The 19,219-nt window shown below is 43.3% G+C and overlaps 1 long non-coding RNA gene across 1 annotated transcript in view; it reads right to left on the bottom strand.

The window, feature by feature from the left end:
* LOC144901798 (uncharacterized) overlaps nucleotides 1–19,219 on the bottom strand; it is a 39,839-nt gene that overhangs the window by 19,478 nt on the left and 1,142 nt on the right. The window lies entirely within an intron of this gene.

Below are 19,219 nucleotides of genomic sequence, written 5' to 3'. Positions count from 1 at the left end.
TTGTAGGACCCGACCCCTAACCCTAACCCAAACCTCTAACCACAACCCTCTAAACTGACTTTTGTTTGTATACTGTGTGAGGTATGTGCATCCTATCCTGCTGTAGGAAAAGCTCTGACACTTTGCTGTAAAAATCTGATCACCTACTGTTTTGTCAGATGTTTTGAGTTTTGTTATATAATCCTCCATCTTGTCAGTCAGATTCATTCATTCATTCTTTTGGTGACTCTAGTGCTACCTGGCACCACTGTTTGTATATATATATTTTTTAAACACCATTGCTGGCTTTTCCTCTCTATGGAAGGACAGAAGCAGCAAGCACCTTCTGGCTCACGTACTGTATGCCCCCGTCTCTTCACGGTGAAATGTACTGCAGTTCTTCAGCATATGATTATTCTTGATATTTTACAGTTTGATTCCAAGAATAATGACGTCACCTACATTAAGACATTATACAGTCTATAGAAAGTCAGTGTATAATAGATTAAAATAAAGATTGGGAAGGGAATTTTCTGTTCCAGCTGTATTCTGTTGCACAAAGCAAAGTACATAAAAGCGTGTTTCAATGAATTCGGTGTGGAAATTGAGAGCCCTGATCTCAAGGCCATGAAAAATCTTTGAACCGGATGAGAACAGGGATGGCAACCCAACCTCTGACCTCGCAAATGTTATTATGGACGAATGAACCATGAAATCCCCGCACAGACACACTGCCACAAAGATCTTCCCCAAAAAGTGTAGCATTGGTTTGTTCTCAGCGAGCCACACAGAAAGTGAGACTTACAATCAGACATGGCGACAAGGTTCACAGAGGCCAGCAATCTCTCGCCGGTATGAGCAACTTGTTTGCGGCCAAATAGGCTCAGTGGAATGAAAAAGGAAAGGGGGGCAAGATGAGCCACAGGAAATTGGACCAGCTGTGAGTGGCGTATGTGACAAGTGGGGTGAAAGAGGTGTGACAGAGACGGACCTTGGGTCATCTTTTAACCCGGAAGAAAATCAGACAAGTGTGTAGCATAAGCCACACTGCCCAAAAATGTTTTCCATGGAGTTTAGGTTTTCACTGGTTTTCACTGGAGTTTGGATGGAAATCACTGGCCCCAGAAGAAGGACCGGCGTCAAGTTTGCATGAGGAGATGAATTCGTATAACATTTTACCTCTGAAGTTAAAGGTACTTTATTCGTCACGCATACAATGAATTGTAAAGGCTTTCACATATTAATGCGTTATTACACTTGATTTTTATATCTTATCTTATTTTAATCCATACATAACTGTACATCAGATTACTAAGTCCACAAGAGCTGTGGTATTTTTCTTGGTGGTGCCTGGCGATGGCGTTCAATATGATTGTTTCTAATCTCCCCTGCTGCCGTATCTGCCTCCATCCATCACAGATTGGCTGGTGCCGACCTGCCTTTAAGATGGATTGATTCACTTTCCTTGGACCCTTTGAGGAATGATACCTTTCATTTTACAAGTAATAAAACGATCGATGAGGCAGGTGCACATGCCTGTGTGTTTTTGTTCGAATACCCTGGAATGAAGCGCTGCAAATGAGTGCATTATGGGTAAAAGAACATGATGACTTCATCGCCTTTCGTCTTCATTGCAGTAGTCTTGGCAGAGCGGGAGGGGGTGGGGGGGGCAAGGGGGATGACATTTGTTGGTGAGCAGCAGGTGGTCGGGTTAATTGCCCTCTGCTGGTTGGTGGGGAAGCGTCTCGCTGAGTTTATGTTTCCTTCGCCGAGCTCAAGTGTTGCCGTCTCCCACCTCGCCGGTCCAATCAGAGTCGCTGTGCCATTCTTCTGCTGAACTGGCTCACTTCCCAGAGGAATTTTCTCTCTTCCTCTGGATCCTTTTTTCCCAGCACAACCCACCGCACTCACACATCTTTTCACCCTCTTTTATGTGACTTCTTTTCTGTACTGCTTCCTCCCTCTGTGCCTTTAGCATTGAACTCCCATTCCCCTCAATTATTCCCTCTTCCCATCGTACCTTCAACCAGTCTCACCAGAACCTTTCCCTTTCTTCTTGTTTTGTCCTCTTGCCCTTTGTCCTCCAGCTCCTCCACCTCCTTTTCTCTCCGGTTTTTCTTCATCTCTTCCCGAGACATCGACGTAAACACACACGGTGCTGCAAGTCCTTCTAAAGCTGCTCTGTGCAGTCTGCAGGCTGCCCTCCATTGTTCAACATTAAGAACGGGCTTCCTCGGATTATCCCCACAATACAATAAATGGTGAGGGATTCAACCCCACGCTTGTGACAATGACAGTGTGACCTGAAGGGGCGTCATTGGGAGGAACGGCCTCCTCGATCTAAACCCATGCGGTCTGATGTTATTGGACTTCTGTGCGAACCAGTTTGTCCATAACTAACATGTTTGAACATAGGCATGCCCATAAGGACAGACCTGGGAGACCCAAACGTGTAGTGAGTATGTGCTGGGAACGTCTGGCAGAGTCTCTCCTTTGTGGAGTCTACCTTTGCCTGCATTCTGGGGGAGAACCGGGTATTTTAGTATTTTTTTCCAAATATGGCCAGGCCATTTCGATGATAAAATAGTAGTAAAATATGTAATAAGAATAAAATAGAGTGCTTCTGTGCCCTGATGTTCTAATTAGGTGAACTACATATTGTTTACTATCTCGTCTTGTCCAGTCTGGGGACACGTTCTAAGGCACATCTGTACAGTGGCATTTCTTTTCATGACATGTGGAGGTTGTTTGTTTTGATGCCTGTGCCTCTGCTTCCCCTATCTCACATTTCTCCACAACCTTTTGCTTCAAAGTAGCGTTGAAGGCGCCCGTCATGCCTGGCGATCAAAGAGCACCTACCAAAGCGCCGGGGCTCTGTTGTGCTGCTGTCACTTTCCTGTCTCGCTCAGACATCCAACAGAGACAGTCGAGAGTCACAGAGAATCTGAATGAACCACTCGTCACAACCATCAGAGTCATCGAAGGAACCGAGCTCATGAGAATATGTTACTTGCTCAATCACTTGCATTGTAAACTATTTGAAGCAATAATCCTGATGTGTCTTATGTGTTTAGGATGGCACCAGTGAAGGCTATCACCCACCCTTCATACTCTTTGGCGGAACTTGACATGCACCATCAAAAAAATCCTTGAGCTGCGGTGAAACTGACCGTTAAAAGAGATTGGCTAGAAGTATATTATTTCCTTGTCTGCATACGCCGCTTTTAGAGGGAGGCCAGCCCACGTCTGCGAACACCTATCCTCCGATTCCGGATCTACCGATCATTGTCAGGCATCAATTAGTTCCAGCTGCAGTAACACTTCACCACCATTATTACCGAACAAGTCCATGAGATGTGCTTGCTCACAAAGTTGACGTCACATCACACGCCCAAACCCGGATGAAAAGCCATTAAAGCTGGGGTGTCAAAGCTACAACTCAGGGGCTATTTGCATTTTGCATCACATTGTAGGAAAAAAATAGAAACATATTGATATTCGTATAACTAATAATAACACATCGCTGTAAAGCAGTATGTATGCATCAAGGTATATTTTTGGCAATTAAAAAAAAAATCATATATATATACATATATATACACACACAGTCGTCCCTCATGTTGTCCACCTTACGTATTGTTGGCCAAAATTAAGCAATTTCAAGCATAAAAATAGCTAAATGAAGGAAAATGTCACTATCAACACTGGCCACTAGGTGTCAGTAATGTTACATTGATGAATAAATAGCTTCCATAAGATACTGCACTAAAACAGGAATTCAAAAAAGAACAACAAGGAACTATCCCAATGGTATCATGTGTTCCATTTATGTCTTATTTTCTCTTATGTGTGTAAAGGTGTCTATAGGAGTGTTATTTCATGTCTAGATTGTTCTAATAATGTCAAAAATATGTATTTTGAAGCAAGTGTTCTATGCTATAAATACAGAAATATTACATTTAATATTTAGAAAACCAACTTTTGAAAAATGAGTTCTTCACGGTTGGGTGTAGAAACATTAAACTGTGATACACAAGGGATGACTATAAAGCCTTCCCATGTCTTCGAGGTGACACTAATGTCAGCAACCCCAACAACTTTCAATAAATCTCTTTTAGCCGGTGTTTGAATCCAACTGGTTTATTTTGATTTTTAACTATATTTATTAATTTTTTCAACACTCCATGCTAGATTGTTGCTGTTTTAAATAATTTCAGGAAATACAGTTTAAATTAACTGTGAAAAAAAGGTCTGGACCAAGCCCAAGTCTGGACACCGGGGGACTTCATAATTGGTTAGGTTCATGCTTTTTTATGAAAGCCGTCTCTGGATGCAATGAACTGCTGGTGTGGTATCATCACATTTGGCTCTCAGGTCAGTAACCTGGGTTTACTGGAGCTGGCTGTCATAGAGGATGTGGATTGTCAGAGTCGTGAGCATGAATCTTCCATCCAGCGAGCGAACTTGACTGAGGGATCGTGTGGCTGTGACGACAGCACGCGGGATAGAGACATGCCTGAAAGGTTGTGCTATTGACTTTTACTTCCTGACAGCTGAGTGACCTTTTGGATCTCATGGGGAGGCAGAGATGGATTTTGCTCCTCCCTCATGGTTAGGAAGGAATACACTTCTCTGACTGCCTGCTCAGCAAGGAGACTGGAGCTCAGGTCACCTTCTAAGCACATTTGATGGCTGTTTGAACCAGTGTAATCTTGATCACGAGTTAGCCCGATCTTGTTCATTTGCATGCCACCAGCTGCTATCACGGTGTCCACCTTGCTACACTCGGCGCTAACTGATGCCCTACCGCTCATAAATATATGCAGCATGACCGATAATACAGTGAATGCCAATGAGCTGTGCAGTAAGAGCTACAAATCGCGACATCTTACTGCCCGTTAACTTGCCGTAGGATCACCTGGTGCTATTACGAGATAAGACTACACACCCTTTCAGCTTTCACTGCCTCTCGGCTTTGGTTGGCCAACGTTGCTACTGCGGCATGCCGAGTTGCTCAGGTGGCACAGTGTCGTTTTTCACAACGTCCTGGCAAAGTAGAGAAGCTTTGAATGATAGAGGTGAATTCAGTCAGTGATTTCATCTCCCATCTGTCTTTCCAGGCATCGCAGGCAGCAGCCAATGACATGCAGCCCATCTATGCTCCATTACTCCCAGCGGCCAATAAGCCATCTGCATGAGAAGAGCATCATTGATTTCCCTTTACTGCATGAAAACATTCACTCAAACATGGATGCACCCAGAGCAGGTTCACCGCAGGCAAGGATCAAATCAGCCATCATATTGTATTATTTGGGTTTGACAGGATGATTCCTGAGGTCGGAGAGAGGTTGCACCCGCCTCCAGTTAAATGCTTTGCTGCCATTTACAAGCCACATTTATTATTCAAAACCATCAATTCACCTGATGGTCAAAGCTTTGTAGTTTATTTACATAAACTACAAAGGCCTAGCGTGCTCACTTTTGTGGACTATAGAGCAACTACACACAATAACCCGCACAGAAAACTTTTTAGATTTTCCAGAATCTGCACCTATTCCAGCATAATCGGGCCCATAAGCATGAAAATAAGCATGAAAATACAGATATAACAATAGACATATAACCTGAATTAAATGTTATTTGCATTACTTATTCTTACAGCATAGTACTATGTAGTAAAATACGCACACATTACATCAATAAAAGTGGATGCACCACTGCTGTCTGAGCATACGTGACCTCCGAAGGATGAGGTGTTTTTTTCACCGCAGCGGGTCCTCCAAAGGTTGGAAATTGTGAAGATGGGCGGACTTTCATGACAGGGGGTGTAGAGGTTTGAACATGTGAGGTATTTTACCAGGTCCAGAGGTCCAAAGGCAGCTTGCTGAGAACAGCACCGGTTCAGAGAGTCAGGGTCACAGCAGCAAAGTCTGGCTCTGTGGGCCAATCAATTCATACACCTCCTGCTCCATCTACAGGTTGTTCTACAGGTGGCTGTTATAGACTTAGAAGGACGGGTGCCAGCTTCTGGAGTCCTTTAGAAATGGAATACCTGCACAGCAGTGGTTCCTAAACTTTTCACAGTTGTGTACACTTGAAAAACATAAACCACACAATGATATATTATTAAATATATGATATATTGTGATGTGATTGTATGTGTATTGCGTATTTAAGTGGAAAGATGTGCTCCTGTGCTTTGCTTTGGTCCGCAACAACATCCGGATACAGATGCATGGGAACAGATGCTTTTTTTCCTGACTGCGTACTTCCTGTGGTGGCTATTGCCTCATCAATGTATTGTAACGGTGGATTTAAATGGTGTTACACTCTTATTACTGGATGGTCTAAATATCCCTTATCTTTTTCCATTTATGATTCAATGTCATTTATAACTATAATTAACAAAAGCCTGGTTAATGTAGGGCTTTTGTACCAGCAATACCTCATCAAGCCTCCTTTGAAAGGTCTATCTAACACAATTCTCTGAGAAAGAGTGTGGCTGAAAGCCAATCTCACAAGGATACAATTTATGTAAAAATCCCGTGATTTAATTTCTCCAGTCTCACAAGACAAATGCGTATGTCTCCGTTTCATGAGCTCTCTTTTGTGACAAGCTTTTTTTTTTTTGCTTCTTCCCCAAAGCCCTGGAACACAGAGTAATTACATCTCACATCTGTCTGCACCCACCATGCGCAAAAATGGCACTAACTCCCAGTGCGTTAAATGAAGAAGAGGATGGAAAGTGAGATGATGATGTGAAGAAGGAATGTTTGATGAGGTCAGTCCTATGTTTGTTTGGGGAGGCTTTCGGAGGAAGGATCCACTATCCCCTTCTACTATCTTAGTTATTTCTATTCATTCTATTCTATTGCAAATATGATGCTTATTAGACTGTTCCACTCTGTGGTATAGGGACGTGTTAGGACATTCTACACAAAGCAGGTGGAAATGAAAGAAAATAAGAAGTCTGTTCCTCCGTTACTAGACGATGAGCCATAACCTGAGGTTGAAGGACAATTAAAAAAAAGATCATGTATGACTGATGTCTAAATGAAATATATAGGATTTTGGTAAGTGTATGCTTTGTGTTTTTGGTTTGCATTACATTTTTGGTTAGCATACCAGATGGCACATGTCTTGTGTTATTAATGCACTGTCTGAGTCCAACTGTGATCTTAATGTATTTATCACAAACCATCCTTGTTAGCATCCAATTAGCTGGCTAATATATAATAACCAGAACCAGCGGTCAGATCCGTTGCCCCTCCCATAATGTCAGCACCAGCTGACTCTCGAGTTAGTTGCTAACTAACCACATTTACGCCACAAGTGTCTGCTTTTCTTGTTGATCACAGCTGCAAAATAGTATGTTAGCATGACTTTTGATTAACATCTATACTTTTGGCCATTTTGCCTCGATTTGCACACATTTCCCAGTTAGTGCACAACGTGGCACTCATGTTGTCATGTTAATAATACACTTTGTTATTGTAGTTTTATTACAAAATGCCCTTGTAGGCAGGCTATTTGCTTGCTAATACGTGGATACAAGGAAACAAACCAAGATGCATTTATACGTATTTCTGAAATCGAACGCTCGCTACCCAAGACGTACTTATACAATATAATAAATTATTATATAATTGTAATTTTAACATTAAACATGTTTTATGTTGTGATTGGTTAGGATATGTTTTGGTTAGAATTGGACACTCTGGATGGGATTAATGACGCTAACCAAAGGTTCCACTCGATGTTGTGTTCCTCTAGTAGATCATTTTTTGAGCAAGTGGAGGGGAAGGAATATGGTGAGTTGGAAGTTGAAATTGGAAAAGGAAGGAATCATTTTTTTAAAAGGCTCCAAGCAGATAAGAAGATGAAATGGCGGACGTGTTCTTAGATGGGGTCACGGTGTTAGGCTTGTTGTGTCCAAATGTTTGAAAGAAGGCGACTGTTTGCCCGCAGCCCCACCATATCATACTCATGAAGGCCACACCATGATGTCAAACCATTCAAACGCGTCACCTCCTTCCTGTAACCCCATCAGATCTAAACCGGCTGTAATGGAGTTTGCTATCACTAGCATCCGATGTGGCACTTTCTCCCCTGCCAACCAATCTCTTTAGCGCCATGTTTTTATACCATCTCTAGGCGCGGGTCTTGGGTCAACAATGAGACTCTTGCCGCTTATATTGAGCCCCTGGCCCCCCTTTCCCACTCAATCCCCCCACACATGCTGAAACCAAGAGTACCACGAGCGTGGGCTGCCTCTTGTCGGATCACTGGAGGCCTTGATGTCAACAACCTCTTCATGCTTCATGTAGGGGTGACTAACTTGGGGCATCCCAGCGGAGGCACGTTCTATTGTGTCAGATTGTGATTGCGACTAGCCACGTCTCTGTCAGCACAAGCATGGTTCGCTGCAAACAACCTGCTTGGGTTAAAGACAGAAACGCCTACAAGAACCAGGAGCCAGATCCGACTGGCCTCATGATATTATGTCGCCATCAAAAGCCTGAAAAGGATCTGCATCAGGGGGCTCGAACCAGTACCTTGCTAGCTAGCGCGCTACCGGTAGTTTGCTGTAAAGCTTTTTACAAAGACTTTGTTCTTTTATTATCAACTCCTATATTAGAAAGTGGGTTCGTTCATAGTTAGGAAGCACTTTGGGCGTGTGACCAATCACAGGGGAGGGGGCCTTGCCGGGCGGGGCTGTGTGGAATTAAAGTAAAATAGACCGTTTTGGCAGGAAGCACAAATCCAATGCAGTGGTGTGCCTATCCTATGAACATTAGATAACAGCTTTGTGTTTTTCCATGAACCATTTCTTAATAGTGTTTTAAAATTTTGGTGTGAAGTTTGGACTTTAACCAAAAAAAACACGCAAAAGTATGATAACTGGGGTTCCACTGTATTTATGTGCATTTCGAATTGTATTTTGCATGCAAGACTGTCATTGTAAAAGCATGAAAATGTGTTTTATGTGAACATTTTGGGCTTTCTGTAACAGATTAATTGGATTTACATTATGTGTTATGGGTGAAATGGATTTGGTTAGAGTTGGACATTCTGGAATGGATTAATGACCCAAACGAAGGCGCCAATGTACATTTTTTTAACAAACGTTTGATTGTCAGTCGACTAGCTTTGTCACAATATTATTCAAAATTCAACCAGTCTTTCATGAAATGAGTGAGACATTAGCCTACCTTTTTAGACCTCACTTCAGAAAGCAGTAAATGATCAATTTGTGTTTCCAACAGTTTTCCCACAACCCATTCAAAACAGACGTCACCCAAGTGCTTTCCAAGCAAACAAATTAGCGTCGCCATGAAGTGCTAACACTGTCCGTTAACTTTCTTTCCCAGAGTTTCTCACACTGTCAGCACATTTACACCAGCCTGGATGATATTTGTAAAAAGAGTGGATCACCATGAAGTCACAAGCCCACATGAAGTCAATAAATGGTGCATGGCTTGAAACCTTTTTTAATTTCCTGTATTTATTTAGATTGTGCGACTTGTTTTGGCGTAGAAAAGATGCAAAGCGTGTAATGAAATCACACAGAGAATACCATTATTGAGAAAGCTCCGTCCTCACATGTGCGGAACATATTAGATCATCTTCTCATCTAACTGGTAATAAGTGTATTTATCTGAAACGATTCCATAATGGAGGCAATCCCTCTGAGTGCACACAGTGAATGTATTGCGTCCATGTAAAGCCTGGCCTCTTGGAAAGCACATTAGTCTATTATGTTATAGTAGGCTTCAGGAATAATCATTGTCATGCGATGGCCATGACGACCATTTTGGCTCCTGTAAACCTTTGGGCTGGATTGCAATGAGAGAAGGGTGACGGCATCATATCAAGAATTTGGTTGCCAACCAAACAAAGCAATGTACTCACATCTGGGAAGAGGCAGTCTTTCCAAGCTGGGAGCTAATTATAGATATAACCTTATAATCACGCCTGGTCCCCCTTCGCCCGACTCTTGTGTTGGTTCTCCTCCATCATTGGAAGGATTCAGCAGGGAAAATGAATTACTGATTTCATTTGGACAAGTGGGCTAAATGGCTTAGGGAGCAGCGGCACTCCTCAGTGCCTGGCTCGAGTGTCTCACAGTCAGAAGTGCTTAGAGCAATTCAAATACCCTTTGGGTCTTGGAGTGTTTCAGTTTAAGATGCATGTCAATGAAATCAAATTATGAATTATTGAAAATATGAATTCAATCATCATCCTTTTTGTCCATTCATTTGTGAGGTTAGTAGGTCTCCGTTTTCCCTAGTTATTGTATTTTATTATTACAATATCTATGTAGGTATTGAACTGTGAGAGCATTGGATGAAGGCTACATCACAAAAATTGACCAAAACTCACTTTCATTCATTCATTTTCTACCGCTTTTCCTCACGAGGGTCGTGGGGGGTGCTGGAGCCTATCCCAGCTGTCTTTGGGCGAGAGGCGGGGTACACCCTGGACTGGTTGCCAGCCAATCACAGGGCACATATAGACAAACAACCATTCACACTCACATTCATACCGATGGACAATTTGGAGTCGCTAATTAACCTAGCATGTTTTTGGAGGAATGTGGGAGGAAACCGGAGTACCCGGAGAAAACCCACGCATGCACGGGGGGAACATGCAAACTCCACACAGAGATGGCCGAGGGTGGAATTGAACCCTGGTCTCCTAGCTGTGAGGTCTGCACGCTAACCACACGACCACTGTGCCGCCCAAAACTCGCTTTTGTTTGTGAATTAAATGCAAGTTACTGTAAATGTGAATACATATAATATTTTGAACAATGCACAGTACATGGTTTCTGTATGGGAAAAGATCATTGACACCAAAATCTAAACAGAAGTGAGATGATCGCCCACCCCACCACAGTGACCAATCAGTTCTGAAAGTCCAACTCCAGGCGAGTGAGTGCTCAATAATTTCCCACTGAGCCAAACATCCCAGAAGTACTCTTGTGAGGTGTCATTCCTGTGATGATCATTAATCCTGAGAAAGAAATGAGAATTCCAGTCGTCTTCGGTGACGTTGATCCAACAGGAGAGGATAGACTCACGTTTATCCAGTGATTTAAGAGTCAAGTGTCCTAAACATTCAAGATTTTAGGTCTCTTACGGATGCTGGAAATTAAAGTGACCATTGACGCTGTCCTTTTGGGGTAGGGGCAGTTTAAGTGGCCCCATAACACAGCATAAATGTACTAACATGTAGAGAGCCTCTTTTGTACCCCAGGAGCGTTAACAAGGAACTTTTTCCATAGAATTTGTGTTTGGACTTTGACAAATGAGGACAAAATTACATTCTTGGTCATTTTTCAGGGCCGGAAGAAGCCCCTGCTCAGGGTATAATATTTTCTTAGTATCTAACAACCGGAAGGGTTTGCATTGCTGATCATAGAGTGTCCTCCACTTCAGCTGCAGATGGAATACATCTGCATTTGACATTAAAAGATATAAACAAATTGGCAAAGTACAGCCTTAACTTTCTATTCTTCTTGCTAATGAGTGGTTTGCATCTTCTCGTGTTCTGGTGTAGGCATTGTACTTTTTATGCAAGTCTTCCATGAATAATAGATGGTTGCCGACGTCACCAACCATCGTCTTCGGGTCTTTCTTGACAGCTGTCACAATGGTTGTCATCAACTTCTGATGTTTTCCTTGGTCTACCAATTCAATATCTACGCCAGTGGTTTATTCGTTCTTCACAACATTCTAAATGGTTGTAGTGGCTACAATCAATATTGGTCAATGATCAATGGTTTTGATGGATGGACTTTCCATCCTCTTTCAGATTCACATTTTCTTGTTTTAAGACTACGGCTATGATTAGATGAACTCTTTCACTATTTCTTTTCTCTTTTATTACTCATCCAGATGAGTACCAGATGGAGAGGTAGGGTTTAATAAGCTTTGCTTCTTCCTACTCCTTTTGGACATGTGGAACTTTGAACTGATTATGTGATGCATTCAATTGTAATCTGATGCATGTTCAAATGAAATAAAACCATTACCATTAGCATTATCAGCCGATACAGTATATGTAATTCTATCTTTAATAGTTGATTATAAATCTATAATTTGTCTAATATGACTAACTCACATCTCGTTATTTTTTAAATGTAAGTACACTGAATGGCAGGTGTTGTGTTATGAAGTTCATAGAGCCTAATCAAGCATGTTGCTTGTGAACATCATCAGCCTGATTGACATTAATGTTCTGGGCTTTCTCCTGCTGTGCAAACAGAAAATAAAGTACAATGGGCCCAGGGAACTCTCAGTTCCAGGAATTACAATGAACAAGAGGAAAAGCTCCGATAGACTTGGTGGACAAGGGGCTTTGTGTGACCAGATGTTATTATTCCCTAGATATGTCCACTCCAACTGGGATTTTAAACTCATCTGGGACTTCCTTATCTCAGGCAGTCATGATACAATCATCCTTGTGCTGTGTAGAGATGGATCTAGTCAATAATGGTGACGTGATACCAGGGGAGCTCGGGGGAGCAAAGACAATTGTGCCACCACAGCCGAGCACTTTATTTGCCGCCCTCTTGTGGCTGTGTGAGCACGGGGTTGCATGGAACCCAAACACAACAAACGCTAGGAAATATGAGCATCTGTGACGTTTTATGTAGCCAGAGTTGCGGCACCATAAGACCGCCACAAACACAGGCTTACTCCAAATCAGTTTGAAGTATTTGCATAGAAATTGGTTCCAGATTGGGGGATCTCAAAAACACTCCCTTCGCTTACGCACACACACACAAACACACTCGCAGAATCTGCTCGTTGAAGGCCAAGTAACTTCAGAATAATGAGAGGAGGACATGATGAGAAATAGATCTAGGGAGACGCTTCATGTTTACTAAATGGGCGACAAGAGATGTGGAACTTCTCTTTTCAAAGATGAGGGATTTACGGTAGATCCCCGCATATTCACACTTCAGCACTGACATATTTACTGATTTATGGTCAATTTTTTGGTCTGCAAAATAGGATGTTCTTTCCAGGGGCTGCACGGCAGTCGAGTGGTTAGCGCGCAGGCCTCACAGCTAGGAGACCCGAGTTCTGTGTGGAGTTTGCATGTTCTCCCCATGCATGCGTGGGTTTTCTCCGGGTACTCCGGTTTCCTCCCACATTCCAAAAACATGCTAGGTTAATTGGCCACTCCAAATTGTCCATAGGTATGAATGTGAGTGTGAATGGTTGTTTGTCTATATGTGCCCTGTGATTGGCTGGCAACCAGTCCAGAATGTACCCCGCCTCTCGCTCGAAGACAGGTGGGATAGGCTCCAGCACCCCCCATGACCCTCGTGAGGATAAGCGGTAGAAAATTAATGAATGAATGAATCCGAGTCCAGGTCGCAAGGGCAGCATCTCAGTAGGGAAGTCCAGATATCCCAGTCCCCGGCCACCTCCTCCAGGTGGAGCTGGACACCAAGGCGTTCCCAGGTCTGCCCGGGGTCTTCTCCTGGCTGGGCAGGCCATGTTTCTATGGTTCACTGTGAATGTTCTTTCATCAAGAGTTGAGATTTCACACTTCATTTGGCTGTGCCTGAACGCACCATAGTTGTGTGGTTTGCGAGACAAACTGTCTTCTGTAACCTCATAGTCACTAGCGCTAGCCTGATGACACTATGAATCCCATTCATGGATCACTTTACGGTAGTATTCAGTACTGGTAAGTACCGACACATTTGATACTTTAAATAAGTGTGTGAGGTATATTTAGGGCTAAAACCTAGATTGTGTCACAGATCAACTAAAGCCTGGCTATAACTGTAGACTATTGATGCATAACTAGTTTTGAAATCAGAGGTCAAGGACAAACCGGCACCGAAATAAAGAACTAAGCGGCGTACAAGCAACACAAATATGGGCTTGTGCTATCTCAAACAATGTTTGAGCTCTACATGGAAGAAAAGCAAATGTAATGTGTTGTGTAGGTCTGGACCCCAGTTGCAGAGGCGTGAGGCTGAAAAACAGTTATATTGTCGAATGAGAGTTGAAAAAAGTATAACAAAGTACAACAAAGCCAACAAACAAAGGTGGGAGCAGAAGCCACAGGTGATGGCGCACACCAACTTTAGAAAAAAGTGTTAGAATAAGTCTGAGAACCTGTACACTCAAGAGTGTGCATATATTGACTGGTGACTCATTTCTATAGTCAATTATACATTCAACATTGCAATATTCATCATTCTTATATTATGCACTGCTGTGTTATCATTCTTTTTTATCTTCATACGTGTATTGGACCATCCTCGAGTACCGGCCTGCTTCACACTACCCGCACCGGGGGCTCCAACATAGAACATTCGTGATGAGAGTCAAGAACGCTGACCCATCGGCCAAAAGCCCTGACTGTCAGCCGGATGTTTGGCACAGCTCTGGCATCCATATTACTGGTACGGACCAAATATCGGAATGTTGTGAGTAGTACCAGGTTGTTTACAAGAAAAGGAAGCTCCACAATCATTCATTCATTCATTTTCTACCACTTATCCTCACGAGGGTCGCTAGAGCCTATCCCAGCTGTCTTCAGGCGAGAGGCGGGGTACAGCCAATCACAGGGCACATATAGACAAACAACCATTCACACTCACATTCATACCTATGGACAATTTAGAGTCACCAATGAACCTAGAATGTTTTTGGAATGTGGGAGGAAGCCGGAGTACCCGGAGAAAACCCATGTATGCAAGAACATGCAAACTCCACACAGAGATGGTCGAGGATGGGATTGAACTCAGTTCTCCTAGCTGTGAGGTCTGCACGCTAACCACTCGACCGCCGTGGAGCCCCAGTTCCACAATTAGCAAGAGCTCTTTCTGCGTAAAGGAGTACCTGGAAGCAGCTACGGAGTCCAAATGAGGGCCAGCTGACCTGGTTTTAGCAGCAAAGGATCCTAGCTCAACACGGATACACTTTGCTTATCTCCCTCAAAGCTTATTTCTTATCAAACCCATGACAGATTTGACTGACAGACAGGCAAGGCCGGGTAGGTGAAGTTGCCGCTGGCGACTCAACGGGAGAGAATTGGCATGCAACTTGAGCCCAGCGCTGTCAACTTTGTTTGGGACTTTTTCTTCAGTGCAATTTTCAAAATGTCAACTTGTCCTGATATTTGTAACCGTTCAGTCTAAGAATTTGGGTCAAGTCTTTCAAGAGGCAACATGGAAAACTCTTTGGTTAGAATCCAAAGGAAGGGGCCGTGCCGGACGGATGGCAGGGAAACAACTGGGTACACCACTGGAAGACCAACCACTGTTAAATGTCCAAAATGTCCAAGCAACAGCGTACGTTTCAATTCCACGAGAAATTGCTGTGAAAGTTAACAACAGCAGCATTCAGCGAAAAAGATGAAGTCGACTCAGCAGGCATTCATGGCTGTTCTCTACAGCTTTTAAATCTACAGAATGTGCCACTTTCAAGTGAAGCTCAGTGTTGAGCTGAGAATAATGCAGCGGTCTTGTCTGCCTGATATGGAATGGTGCAGTAATAGGAGGGATTCTTATCTCTTTCGGTCTGGAATCAGGCAATAAGGGTTATCTAATTGAGAGATATATGAAGGCTTCCATTTTTATAGGCTATATCAAAAATCAATAATAGTTTCTGAGTGACATAATGGGGTGTGTGCGGGTTGCACCGGTCCTCAGAGACTCGTGAGGACCATTTTATGACGTGGTCATGTGCGGGTTGCAGTCCGGTGTGGCTTTAGAGCTGTGATGGGCAAACTGCGGGTCACAGGCCACATCAGACCTGCCATGCGTCTTAATCCGGCCCACTGGGTATTTCTAAACACCCATATATTCCCACCGCAAGGCATGCTGGGTAACATTTTGCTGTGTTTGTCACATTTTTGTTTGATTGCAAAATATGTTGAGGAAGTCGTCAGACGTTTTATTGTTCATAGTTGATATTGTTCTTGCAGCTGAACTACCCAGCATGCCTTGAGGGCATTTGGAAATAACATTTTGAAGTGTTGTGTGTTTGTTTCGTTGCTCTGTGAGCAAGTATGCCATCGTATATATAGACGGCCCCTCCGCAAAATATTTGAACTCATTGTGGCCTGCATGTGAAGAAAGTTTGCCCGCCCCTGCTTTACAGCCACGATAGACAGACAATTTTTTAGCTGGATGGCTAGCGCTCGACCCTCAATCTGCACATTCCGCTTTGGGGCTCTCAGTATGTCGTTGTGAGGGGTAAACTAATAAATCATCTGTCCGTCATGTAAAATGTAGTGTTATACCACAAAATAAAATCAGCATCAATACTGGAAGCAAGGGAAAAAGCTTCACAGAGTTTGGTTCCTAAATGACGAGACTGGCACCTCGAACTTGCATTTGTCATGATCGGCGTGGTACAGCAAAGGACAGATGATAAATGTCAGAGGTTGTCTTCCCAGAAGAGAAACTGTCTCCCTGTTGATGTGACGTTCAGCGGAGGTGACAGGTGAACAGCCGGTGTCACGAGCTAATGACAGGCTGCAGGCGGCGGGAATCCTAACCTAAAGAGCACCTCTCAGTCAATGCATGAGCGATTCAGCAAGCGCCTCCTTGCACGCCGCCTCTGCCCTGTCACAGCCGAAGCAAGGTTGCAGCAACAACAGATTTCCAAAATAAGCAAAATAAGGTCACTGGAGGAACTTTTATGGAGCATTATCTGCCAAGGACAGTTTGTTTTTGGAGGCAAGCTGATGATGTATGGCGTTTGTGTTCCATCCGTGACAGGCACGGCGCTGCTAGCTTGTATGCGTGCACTGTATGTGATGCATTCGCTTGTAATAAAACATGTCACATCTATCCTTGCAAATTTTTCCACACAAGCATTTTTTTACATGTAATTGAAAGTGGCAAGCAGCGGGATTTGTATTCATGTACAAGGCTGCACAGCTGCTGCCAAGCCCGCGCCAAGCTGTTCGGACTTCGGTGTCACCCCGCATTTAGCGTTTGGCCAATGGGAGATCCGAGACGCTACGCTTTGCAGGGACATGAGCAACAGTTAGCGCTAATTCCCATCCATGAAGAAATCCGTCCAGCCACAAAATAGATTTGGTGCCACCAATTCAGCCTGGCTCATAAACACACAATGAGACTGTCTGCGTAGCTTGTCCGCGTAGTACGGTAGAGCTCACCGTCAATCTGCTTCTGTCGACAGCTCACACACACCACATAAAACACGTTCACCAGCTGTCATGCACATTTCGGTCAGTCAGAAGCCTGAAAAAGCGCCAGGATTCAGATGTGAGTGAGTTTTAGAGAGGTGAGCGAACGGGATGCCAGCTGATGGAGCTGAGTGGCTACACTTTGATAAACCTTACTCCCTGACACCTTGGGTGTCACTCTGGACATCAAGTACCCAGTCCGGGCTTTTCGCTCAATGGCTGGCGCTTTCTGTGGACCCTAGTTCCAAGGGTGGGGGGCTACTACAGTAGTATGGTGTCGTACAATTGCTGGGAAAAGAAAACTAGGCGTAGCAAGAATAGCTTGACACGTGTGGTTTGAAACATTATGGTTTGCTTCCAGGCTTGAGATTTTGTGCCTGATTAGAAAGCTCCTCCTGACAGCGACTGGAATCTTTGACGTTTTCCCAAAGCGTGCGTATGCCTGGGATGGACCATCAAAAGATGTAAAAAATTTAAGACTGTCATAAAGTGGACCTAAACGGTTTTGATGAGACAATGAGGATATTAAAGACTGCACATTAATCAGACAGGATATGATCGTATCTGGGTGCAGGGGGGCTGACTGGAGTGGTTACAAATTGCAAGTTAAAAACCCTGCATCCTTCCAGGTGTGTCCTCCAGGGGAGGGCCGGTTTGGTCAGTCACTTACAGCATCTTAAGTAATTTGGATGACTTCATTGGAGAGGCGTTTATGCAGGTGTTCAACATGACATGCATGCAGACAGTGGGCTTTCTAATAGGAATTAAACTACAACTGTACTACGACAGCATCAGGTCTGTAGTGTTGATCAAATCTGAGTAGTCCTTGAGAATGTAATCAGCTCGGTGTCTCGGCTTGGGTTTGTTCCAGTAACACCGTTGTGGATGAGTCCACACTGCTCGGAAAATGATTGGTGCTAAAGAGCAAATATCCCTGCAGACGATTTATGAACAAGCTAGTTAGATTGTCAGTGATCCATCACGCCGTGTGCATACAGAGTGTGAGCTGTTGGCCCGTGGCAGCAGCTTTACAGTCCCTCGCTACAAATTCTACGGATTATTACTAAAAGAAGTAGCCTTGAGTATATAAAACCATTAAAAAGTAGCAGAAGAACCAGAACTGGCAATGTATGACTATATACAAATATATTAGGCACCATATACTGTATATGCAAATCTTACCTTGCAAAATGCTCAATTATTTTGAAAGGTTTGGACGTTTTATGACAGTCGAGATTGAGATCAGCAAATGGCAGACGGGCGCCCCCTACAGGCGTGATACTGGAGCCCCAAACGTGATCAAACAACCACCGCGTGATGTGGGTGAAACCAAAGGGGGAGGGGGGGCTTCAGTTTAAAAATTGAATTTACAACAGTAATTGCGCAAAAATAAAACACATTTAATTGTTAATACTTCTATTTTTGTTGTGTTAATGTTGTTTTGCTTATTATTTTGCTAACCTTAAGTAAGCGTTACATACCGCATATATTTAAATGTTAAATATGTCAGTATAAGAAATGAGGAAGGGGGGACCTTTTTTCACACCACTGTAAGTGCCCACAAATTTGCGAATTTGGGGTTTAAAAAAATCTCCTAAAATAGAGAAAATACATCCCTGCATAATTGAACACGAAATTATCATACAGCATTGAATTGAACAGGTGGTCTACTTCAGAATACTTCAGAATACAACTCAATTAATTTGAACATCACAACAGGTCATTTTTTCTTCTGGTTCATAATTTTGCGTTATGTGGGTGACTGAGGCAGTTACTGTACCGTATGTATATTCAAACCTTCGGGCACTCACCCACGCAGTACACACTAACGACAGCAGGTGTCACCCGTGCAGAAGCACAAATGTTTTTGATATCATCACAGAAAATACATGTGCATTTGTACGTGGGGTGGAATGTAATGCAAAACTCACCAACTTGTCGTTGTGTTCGCCTTTAAAGCTCTTCAGTAAAAGCTTCACATTATCCTCGTTCCTACAGCAATAACAACAGTCATGATCGGCTTATTATCGGGTGTGATTCTTCTAAT

Source organism: Doryrhamphus excisus, linkage group LG15, assembly GCF_037039965.1.
Source record: "Doryrhamphus excisus strain RoL-2023G ecotype Guam linkage group LG15, RoL_Dexc_Guam_v1.1, whole genome shotgun sequence".
Taxonomy (NCBI): domain Eukaryota; kingdom Metazoa; phylum Chordata; class Actinopteri; order Syngnathiformes; family Syngnathidae; genus Doryrhamphus; species Doryrhamphus excisus.
The sequence above is the reverse complement of the archived record's forward strand: the minus strand, read 5'-3'. Positions and strand labels throughout refer to the sequence as shown.